Source organism: Schistocerca cancellata, chromosome 2, assembly GCF_023864275.1.
Source record: "Schistocerca cancellata isolate TAMUIC-IGC-003103 chromosome 2, iqSchCanc2.1, whole genome shotgun sequence".
Classification (NCBI taxonomy): Eukaryota; Metazoa; Arthropoda; class Insecta; order Orthoptera; family Acrididae; genus Schistocerca; species Schistocerca cancellata.
This window is the reverse complement of record NC_064627.1, coordinates 356,217,754-356,228,552: the sequence shown is the minus strand read 5'-3', so window position 1 is coordinate 356,228,552 and position 10,799 is coordinate 356,217,754. Positions and strand designations below refer to the sequence as shown.

At 40.4% G+C, this 10,799-nt stretch overlaps 1 protein-coding gene across 1 annotated transcript in view; it reads right to left on the bottom strand.

Moving 5' to 3' along the window:
- Positions 1–1,584: 1,584 nt before the first annotated feature.
- LOC126154066 (uncharacterized) overlaps positions 1,585–10,799 on the bottom strand; it is a 204,215-nt gene continuing 195,000 nt past the window's right edge. The window contains exon 7 of the mRNA XM_049916112.1: positions 1,585–1,886. The gene's annotated coding sequence lies outside the window, so the exon portion shown is untranslated. The remainder of the gene's footprint in view (positions 1,887–10,799) is intronic.

Sequence of the window (10,799 nt, the reverse complement as noted above, 5' to 3'; positions counted from 1 at the left end):
GCGGGGAACATGAATATGCGCAAATGAAAATTTACGAATTGTTCTTTGGTTGGTTTATTTGTCAAACGTTATATCCTCTTGAAGAATCACCGAAACTAGTCTTCAGGCTGATGGAAGGGGTGACTGCTCGTACCACACATAGATAGGCGCTGTGTCTGGTGTACCAGACTGCTGCGTTTTTGAGGGCGGTTTTCTTACTTTTTTACTTTGTTATACTAAATTCATATCTACATTTTAATGTCTAGGCTTCGAATCACATAGCTGTTTGAAAACGGCGGGAAATAATGCTGGGCAGCTTACGATATTAGCATCGGTTATGGTTTCGATTGATTAATTTTTCTTCAATTTACAGAATTGTTTGTGTTTAGTAATGAGATTACATCTACACACCTGACCCATATGAGAAAGTACAACTTTTATTACTCACAGGTCGACCAAAACACTACAGTTCATAAGATTGTTTTACTAACCACACATATTTTATTCATAAGAGTACCTGGAGACCATGAAAATTCATTGTCTTTATTTAAGTAAGAAGGCCTCCTTCACTTTTTCCTTATTTTTCATAATCATTAATCTTGTCTTTTTTTTCTTTTGCCCTTACTTTTAATTTCTTTTCTTTTCCTCTGTTAACGTGAGTGAGTGAAATGTACATGTGGAAAGCTGTGAAGTTGACAAGTCCAGTATGGATCGCTACTCCCAAGCACCTATATCAAAATATTGTGCGTACTTATCTCAGTCGTAGGCGACTAATAAAAACAGTAGTTACCTTTTTTTTAATAAATACCAATGTAAAGGAGCATTTCTGTTAATTTATTAAGTTAAGCCATGTTTTCTTTTCTTTTCTTTCCTACATATTAAACGTATTCAAATTCAGTGCAATTAAAAAGTAAAAGTTTACATCTTTAAAATTTAGAGTGCATCCTTCTCTAGCGCGATTTTTAGTCAGTTCCTGCACAGAGAATCCTGTGAACGGATGCAATCGATGATTGCCATGTCTGACGCGGACATGTATTACGAAACTACGTAATATAACTGAGAAGTTTGTTTGAAATTTAATGTTAACAGTACTGCGGAACTGAATTATCGACAGCGGAACTTCGCCATCGTTGTGCGTTATGTAATTTGAAGTGTATATTGCAATAATCACCGTTGTTCACAGCAAACCACTTTAAGTCAAATATCGTCCTTGAGTGATGTACAACGTTTCTTGAGAAGGTATCAGCTTTTTTTAATTTTTTTTTTATAAATGTGTTGTTTAATCCTCGTATGTGATTTGTGGGTGAAATATTAAATTTATATACGACTAGAGGGTGAAGTCAAACTTAGTGCTTGCAATAACCACCACGAACTATTATAAATTGTAGGTGACAAACGTGTAACAACTTTTCGGCATAATTTTGACTGATAGTGGTGTGGTAATTAGTGAATCAGAGACAGAATTCATCACCACGAAGAGTTATAAAAGGAAACATCTAAAGGATGAAATCGTGCTGAAATAGTATGTAAGGCGTTTCGGGTTAACTTACAAACTATATTCCTGATACGCTCAGGATTTCTTTCAGACGATTTGGACACTGGATATATTTGACTAACATGAAGATCTTTTTATTTTTTAAATGTGAATAATGTATACAGTCACTCATTTCATTTGAGCAATAAGCTCAACATGAACAAAAAATTCCCTCAGTCAATTTTTTGAGTTACAAAATAACTAAACACTAAATAAAATAAATATTTACACTAACATTATGAATATTTACAAATATGTTGATGAGAGTGCACTACGAAAAGAAAATGGGCTACAGTTCTGACGACTGTTCTCTTCCGCTCATTTGCCCTTCTGACTTGAACAGATCCTCAGTGATGCTGAACGTTGAGAGATCCTGCGAACAAAAGAGGAACACATGTTACAGTCTGTATCTTCACAACAATTTAGAAACAAGCAATTACCATGCCACCTCCATTCCTTAATATTCGAACTCCCGTGCATAACATCTTATCTCCAGAACTGTGTCGTATAATAATATAATATTTTAGGTACATCTTTGGTTATATGTGGGTACTGCCTGCAAAATGTGTTCAGTTAGCGTCAGTAGTAAAGAAAATTAAAACGTCATGTCTGATAGAGAAGTTTTATTGCACGAACAGCTAAAATGTAGTAAGTGATAAACTTCTTTGTCTTACATCATTTTGTGTGTTGTCAGCGAGAAAAGGTTCCTTAAAGATTTGAAATTATGTGTAAAGTTTGTTTCAAGTCGCTAAGTACTCTCATTTCGAACACTGAATGAATGAATTCCGAGAATCTGCGTCTCGTCAGTTAAGGTGTTTCAAGATAAACACCCAACTTCTAACTGTAATACATCTTGTCATATTGTGATAACATTTTACCTCTAACTGGGGAGAATATGACGGCGTTTTAAAATTTTAAATTCGGTCAATAATTACGGGAAATATAGAAAATCGAATTTTTGTTGCCCCTACATAGCAACGGGTAACGCGTCCCGGTTCCAGGAATAGCGTTTTACTAGTATAGATGAGCGAGCGTAGGCTTCCCTGGCCGTTGTGATCTGCAACAAAACGTTTCCAGTTATGCAATCGCAGCTTGATTTTGTTTATAAAACCAAAGTTTGTGTGCTGTAGTTTTTTCTCGATCTGTAGTTTTAACTAAAATGAAAAAGAAAGGTACCGGTGGAAGAATGAGAAATTTTAATATGAGATTCCATGAACATAATAATAAAACATATTAATAATAGTGAAAATAATCTCTTAATGTTCAGAACACATCTTAGAGGAAAAAATCATGAAGTGACGTACATACCACATCGCCTGTCAGTTTCACACACAGCTGATAAAGACAAATAGAAAAATAGAAAGAGTAACCTTTCCCTACATGAAAAAAGGTACGAGGAATATTCCAAAAGACCTTACCGAAAAAAATACTTGTAATATTCTAAATGACCAAACTTATCAGAAAAAATCCATTTTATCGAAAATTTTACAAGCATCGTCGTCCAGAGATGAAATAATCTCCCAATCTAAATCTTACTATATGTTGTACAGTTTAGTTTTATATTAAATGCACTTATAGAAAAATATCTCATCACCAAGAAGGAGTTGTGCGACATAAACGATGCTTGGTAGACGTGTTTCTACATCTGAAAAACAATGTCTATTCAAGTTTCGCGCCAGTCGCACAGGAGTGGCGACAGTAGCGCCACTATGAGGATGCAAATCAGGTTTACTTTTAATACTCTCTATAACGGTCGTGAGCATTAACCTTTTGAAACTAGAGGTGATGAGTTGAGGTCAGTCAAGAATACCTTTAAGGCAAGAAAAACGTCATTATCAGCACCTCACTCAATTTGAACGAGGCCGTGTCATAGGGCGACTAGAAGTTGGATATTCCTTCTGCGAGGCTGCAGAAAGGCTTGGCAGGAACAGAGCCACTGCCCATGATTGCTGGCAGCGGTGATCATGAGAACGTACGGTCGCAAGAAGATGGGGCTCCAGACAGTCACGTGGCACTACTGAGAGAGAAGATCTTCGGCATATGATCTGTCGCATCGAATTGCATCTGCAGCAGCAAGCTGAGCAGTAGTTGGCACCAAACTTGGGCGGTCATGCAGATTGCACAGCACAGTTGGTTTAATGTGTAATTCACACCATAGACGTCATAAGATGATTTATATGTCATTTATAAACGAACCTATTAAAGGACGGTTGCGACGCCATCTAGCAGGAAAATTTTCTTTAGATTTCTTTTGTTTCCGTGACGTTTGCCCCCTCTTCGATAATGTTCGTCCAACGTCGATATATATATATATACAGGGTGTTTCAAAAATGACCGGTATATTTGAAACGGCGTTAAAAACTAAACGAGCAGCGATAGAAATACATCGCTTGTTGCAATATGCTTGGGACAACAGTACATTTTCAGGCAGACAAACTTTCGAAATTACAGTAGTTACAATTTTCAACAACAGATGGCGCTGCGGTCTGGGAAACTCTATAGTACGGTATTTTCCACATATCCACCATGCGTAGCAATAATATGGCGTAGTCTCTGAATGAAATTACCCGAAACCTTTGACAACGTGTCTGGCGGAATGGCTTCACATGCAGATGAGATCTTCAGCTGTTCAATTGTTTGTGGATTCTGGCGGTACACCTGGTCTTTCAAGTGTCCCCACAGAAAGAAGTCACAGGGGTTCATGTCTGGCGAATAGGGAGGCCAATCCACGCCGCCTCCTATATGTTTCGGATAGCCCAAAGCAATCACACGATCATCGAAATATTCATTCAGGAAATTAAAGACGTCGGCCGTGCGATGTGGCCGGGCACCATCTTGCATAAACCACGAGGTGATCGCAGTGTCGTCTAAGGCAGTTTGTACCGCCACAAATACACGAAGAATGTCCAGATAGCGTGATGCAGTAATCGTTTAGGATCTGAAAAATGGGCCAATGATTCCTTTGGAAGAAATGGCGGCCCAGACCAGTACTTTTTGAGGATGCAGGGACGATGGGACTGCAACATGGGGCTTTTCGGTTCCCCATATGCGCCAGTTCTGTTTATTGACGAAGCCGTCCAGGTAAAAATAAGCTTCGTCAGTAAACCAAATGCTGCCCACATGCATATAGCCGTCATCAATCCTGTGCACTATATCGTTAGCGAATGTCTCTTGTGCAGCAACGGTAGCGGCGCTGAGGGGTTGCCGCGTTTGAATTTTGTATGGATAGAGGTGTAAACTCTGGCGCATGAGACGATACGTGGACGTTGGTGTCACTTGGACCGCAGCTGCAACACGGCGAACGGAAACCCGAGGCCGCTGTTGGATCACCTGCTGCACTAGCTGCGCGTTGCCCTCTGTGGTTGCCGTACGCAGTCGCCCTACCTTTCCAGCACGTTCATCCGTCACGTTCCCAGTCCGTTGAAATTTTTCAAACAGATCCTTTATTGTATCGCTTTTCGGTCCTTTGGTTACATTAAACCTCCGTTGAAAACTTCGTCTTGTTGCAACAACACTGTGTTCTAGGCGGTGGAATTCCAACACCAGAAAAATCCTCTGTTCTAAGGAATAAACCATGTTGTCTACAGCACACTTGCACGTTGTGAACAGCACACGCTTACAGCAGAAAGACGACGTACAGAATGGCGCACCCACAGACTGCGTTGTCTTCTATATCTTTCACATCACTTGCAGCGCCATCTGTTGTTGAAAATTGTAACTACTGTAATTTCGAAAGTTTGTCCGTCTGAAAATGTACTGTTGTCCCAAGCATATTGCAACAAACGATGTATTTCTATCGCTGCTCGTTTAGTTTTTATTGCCGTTTCAAATATGCCGGTCATTTTTGAAACACCCTGTATATATATGTTTTCAGAATGGACGAACATTATATATATAGTGGAAATGTGTACAAGTGAATAGACGTGCATCTGCTGAGCAACTCGCCAACCAGATGCACCAAGGGCTACCAACAGTGTGTCTTCAATGACTGTTTAGCAAAGGTTGCTGCGTATGGCCCTCTGCAACGGCACTTGGTCCGTACAGATATCCCGATTGCCGTTCTTCGGCGACGAAGTTTGGAATTTGTGCGCAAATGCTGCTACTGGACATGCACCGAGTGGCGACAAGTGATCTTCTGAGATAAATCAAATTTTATGCTCCATCGGACAGGTGGTCGTTGCAAACACCCTGCAACAATCGTCGGAAGAGTCCAGGCTGGAGGAGTGTGTGTTATGGTTTGGAGAATGTTTTCGTGGCATTGCCTGGATGATCTCGTCATTCTGGGAAGCACAATGGATCATCACAAGTCATTAGGGACCATATCGACCCCTACATACAGTTTGTTTTTTCTTAGCACGAAGGCACCTGTGAGCAGGACAATACAACGTGTCACGCAAACAGCAGTGTATGTGCGTGGTTCTAGGAGTACCAGGATGATTTTCCCGCAGAACCCTGTCCACCAAACCTCGCTGGATTTAAACCCAATCGAGAATCTGTGGGACCACAGCTACTGAGCTGTTCGCGCCACGGCTCCTCAGCCGAGGAACCTGGCATAGCTGAACATGGCACTGGAATCTCCATGGCTTCACGACCCCATTGGTAGCTTCCACAACCTCACTGACTATCTTCTTGCGTGCCTGCCAGCGATCCACATTGCAAACGATTATTATTCAGGCTTTTCACTGGCGGTTACATTGATGTGTCTGGACAGAATATGAAAAAACAGTTCTGTCAACTTTCATTCGAATTTCCAACGTAATCTACATGTGCAGTCAGCAGTCCAGTGCACAGCGTCATTGCGAACGCATTATATAAATTAATGTTCACCATCTTCGTGAATGCTGCAGGACATATTGAATACAAAATGCTTGTAAAAACCTTTACAGTTGTAACATGTTCCCAAATTTGTTAAAATCATGCATGCTAGGAGGGAAATGCAGGATTTCACTACGCTGAGTAAGCTGTAAGTGGACTCACAAGGAGAATACAGCAAGTGCCATAACGCCACTTCCCAGAAACTTCGCTCAGTGGAAAAGGGATCGAGTGAACATGTGTCTCGACTCATAATTAGATACTCTGAGAAAACGATGGAAAACATTTTAAACATAATTTAAATGATTTTTATCCAGCAGTATTGTTAGCTGAAATGAAGGTGACAGTGACTGGAGTTGCGGCCTATTACTTTTGAGCCCCGTGTTCGAAACCCGATTGTTGTGTTTATATATTTTATCATTTTTTCCTTTCTCTACCCCATTTCCATAGTAGGTTACTACACAAATGTTTCTTATCAGTTAGGGGATACAAGCTCATTAAATTAAATTTAAAATTAGAACTGGGCTTCTCAATAAATGTCATACATTTATTACATAAATATACGCGTGTATGGTAGTTTCAAGGTTTAAAATCTTTTTAAATTTTCATATTCCTGTGTTTCGCTCTTATTTCGATTCTTATATTAATTCTTATATTTTACTCTCATGTTTATTCTTCAGAAAGGTTTAGTGCATTCCCTTGGATTATACCAATCATAGAAACATTCGAAACATAGAAATTCCGATCATAGAATGTAGGCTTTGACGGCTGGATGACATAGTTGTTGGTGAACCTTTCGGGATATGACGTTCTGTCGAGGACTGCGCTGGACATTCTCAGTCGCGCTCCTCTGCAGACTCGCCATACAAGACGACAATCGATAGTTACGTTTAATCTCTAACAAGGATTATCTCTGCTCATCAGTTGTTACTTTGACTACGCCCCTTTTCCTACATTATTTATGTCGCTCGCCAACGTCCGACCGGTCAGTCGGCAAGACTCAGCGGCGGAGCGCCTCTGAGAATGTCCAGCGCAGTCCTGGACGAAACGTCTGGAACAGAAGAGTTTCTTGGAGGACGACCTCACATCTCGAAAAATAGAAGTTCCCAACCCGACGAGCATCTTGGGAGGGCAGATTTGCCACAGTGATATTTTTTCGTATGAATATCACTCGGGAAAGAAATTTCGTTAAATATTTCACGCGTTGGCAATGATTTCGTGGCAAAACACGCAAATGCAACACTTTACCGAGAACTGGCGCTTGCAAATGATTATGAATCTAGATACACTACAAGAATTTCACTGGATAGAACTTCGAATGTTGCTGTTGTGGTCTTCAGTCCTGAGACTGGTTTGATGCATGTCTCCATGCTACCCTATCCTGTGCAAGCTTCTTCATCTCCCAGTACTTACTTTCCTTCTGAATCTACTTAGTGTATTCTTATCTTGGTCTCCCTCTACGCTTTTTACCCTCCACGCTGCCCTCCAATGCTAAATTTGTAATCTCTTAATGCCTCAGAACATGTCCTACCAACCGGTCCCTCCTTCTTGTCAAGTTGTGCCACAAACTCCTCTTCTCCCTAATTCTATTCAATACCTCCTCATTAGTTATGTGATCTACCCATCTAAACTCCAGCATTCTTCTGAAGTACCAAATTTCGAAAGCTTCTGTTCTCTTCTTGTTCAAACTACTTATCGTCCATGTTTCACTTCCATACATGGCTACACTCCATACAAATACTTTCCGAAACGACTTCCTGACACTTAAATCTATACGCAATGTTAACAAATTTCTCTTCTTCAGAAACACTTTCCTTGCCATTGCCAGTCTACATTTTGTATCTTCTCTACTTCGACCATCATCAGTTATTTTGCTCCCCAAATAGCAAAACTCCTTTACTACTTTGTGTCTCACTTCCCAATCTAATTCCGTCAGCATCACCCGACTTAATTCGACTACATTCCATTATCCTCATTTTGCTTCTTCTTATATCCTCCTTTCAAGACACTGTCCATTCCATTCAACAGCTCTTCCAAGTACTTTGCTGTCTCTGACAGAATTTCAATGTCATCGGCGAACCTCAAAGTTTTTATTTCTTCTTCATGGATTTTAATACCTACTCCGAATTTTTCTTTTCTTTCCTTTACTGCTTGCTCAATATACAGATTGAATAACATCGGGGGTAGGCTACAATCCTGTCTCACTCCCTTCCCAACCACTGCTTCCCTTTCATGCCCCTCGACTCTTATAACTGCCATCTGGTTTCTATACAAATTGTAAATAGCCTTTCACTCCCTGTATTTTACCCCTGCCACCTTTAGAATTTGAAAGAGAGTATTCCAGTCAACATTGTCAAAAGATTTCTCTAAGTCTACAAATGCTAGAAACGTAGGTTTGCCTTTCCTTAATCTTTCTTCTAAGATAAGTTGTAAGGTCAGTATTTCTACGGAATCCAAGCTGATCTTCCCCGAGGTCGGATTCTACCAGTTTTTCCATTCGTCTGTAAAGAATTCGTGTTAGTATTTTCCAGCTGTCAGTTATTAAACTGATAGTTCTGAAATTTTCACATCTGTCAGCATCTGCTTTCTTTGGGATTGGAATTATTATATTCTTCTTGAAGTCTGAGGGTATTTCACCTGTCTCATACATCTTGCTCACCAGATGGTAGAGTTTTGTCAGGACTGGCTCTCCCAAGACAGTATATACAATGGAATGTTGTGTACACCCGGGGCCTTGTTTCGACTCAGGTCTTTCAGTGCTCTGTCAAACGCTTCACGCAGTATCGTATCTCCCATTTCATCTTCATCTACATTCTCTTCCATTTCCATAATATTGTCCTAAAGTACATCGCCCTTGTATAGACCCTCTATATACTCCTTCCAGCTTTCTGCTTTCCCTTCTTTGCTTAGAACTGGGTTTCCATCTGAGCTCTTGATATTCATACAAGTGGTTCTCTTTTCTCCAAAGGTCTCTTTAATTTTCCTGTAGGCAGTATCTATCTTACCACTAGTGAGATAAGCCTCTACGTCCATCCCTGCTTAGCCATTTTGCACTTCCTGTCGATCTCATTTTTGAGAAGTTTGTATTCCGTTTTGCCTGCTTCATTTACTGCATTTTTATATTTTCTCCTTTCATCAATTAAATTCAATATTTCTTCTGTTACCCAAGGATTTCTACTATCCCTCGTCTTTTTACGTACTTGATCCTCTGCTGCCTTCACTACTTCATCCCTCAAAGCTACCCATTCTTCTTCTACTGTATTTCATTCCCCCATTGCTGTCAATTGTTCCCTAATGCTCTCCCTGAAACTCTGTACAACCTCTAGTTTAGTCAGTTTATCCAGGTCCCATCTCCTTAAATTCTCACCTTTTCGCAGTTTCTTCAGTTTTAATCTACAGTTCATAGCCAATAGATTGTGGTGAGAGTCCACATCTGCCCCTGGAAATGTCTTACAATTTAAAACCTGGTTCCTAAATCTCTGTCTTACCATTATATAATCTATCTGATACCTTCTAGTATCTCCAGCATTTTTCCAGATATACAACCTTATTTTATGATTCTTGAACCAAGTGTTAGCTATGATTAAATTATGCACTGTACAAAATTCTACCAGACGGCTTCCTCTTTCATTTCTTACCCCCAATCCATATTCACCTACTGTGTTTCCTTCTCTCCCTTTTCCTACTATCGAATTCCAGTCACCCATGACTATTAAATTTTCGTCTCCCTTCATTACCTGAATAATTTCTTTTATCTCATCATACATTTCATCAGTTTCTTCATCATCTGCAGAGCTGGTTGGCATATAAACTTGTACTACTATAGTAGTCGTGGGCTTTGTATCTAGCTTGGCCACAACAATGTGTTCACTATGCTGTTTGTAGTAGCTTACCCGCACTCCTACTTTTTTATTCATTATTAAACCTACTCCTGCATTACCCCTATTTGATTTTGTATTTATAACCCTGTATTCACCTGACCAAAAGTCTTGCTCCTCCTGCCACCGAACTTCGCTAATTCCCACTATATCTAACTTTAACCTATCCATATCCCTTTTTAAATTTTCTAAGCTACCTGCCCGATTAAGGGATCTGACATTCCACGCTCCGATCCGTAGAACGCCAGTTTTCTTTGTCCTGATACCGACATCGTCCTGAGTAGTCCCCTCCAGTTGATCCGAATGGGGGACTATTTTATCTCCGGAATATTTTACCCAACAAGACGCCATCATCACTTAACCATACGGTAAAGCCGCATGTTCTCGGGAAAAATTACGGCTGTAATTTCCCCTTGCTTTCAGTCATTCGGAGTAGCAGCACAGCAAGGCCGTTTTGGTTAGTGTTAAAGGGCCAGATCAGTCAATCATGCAGACTGTTGCCCCTGCAACTACTGAAAAGGCTGCTGCCCCTCTTCAGGAACCACATGTTTGTCTGGCCTCTCAACAGATACCCCTCCGTTGTGGTTACTCCTACG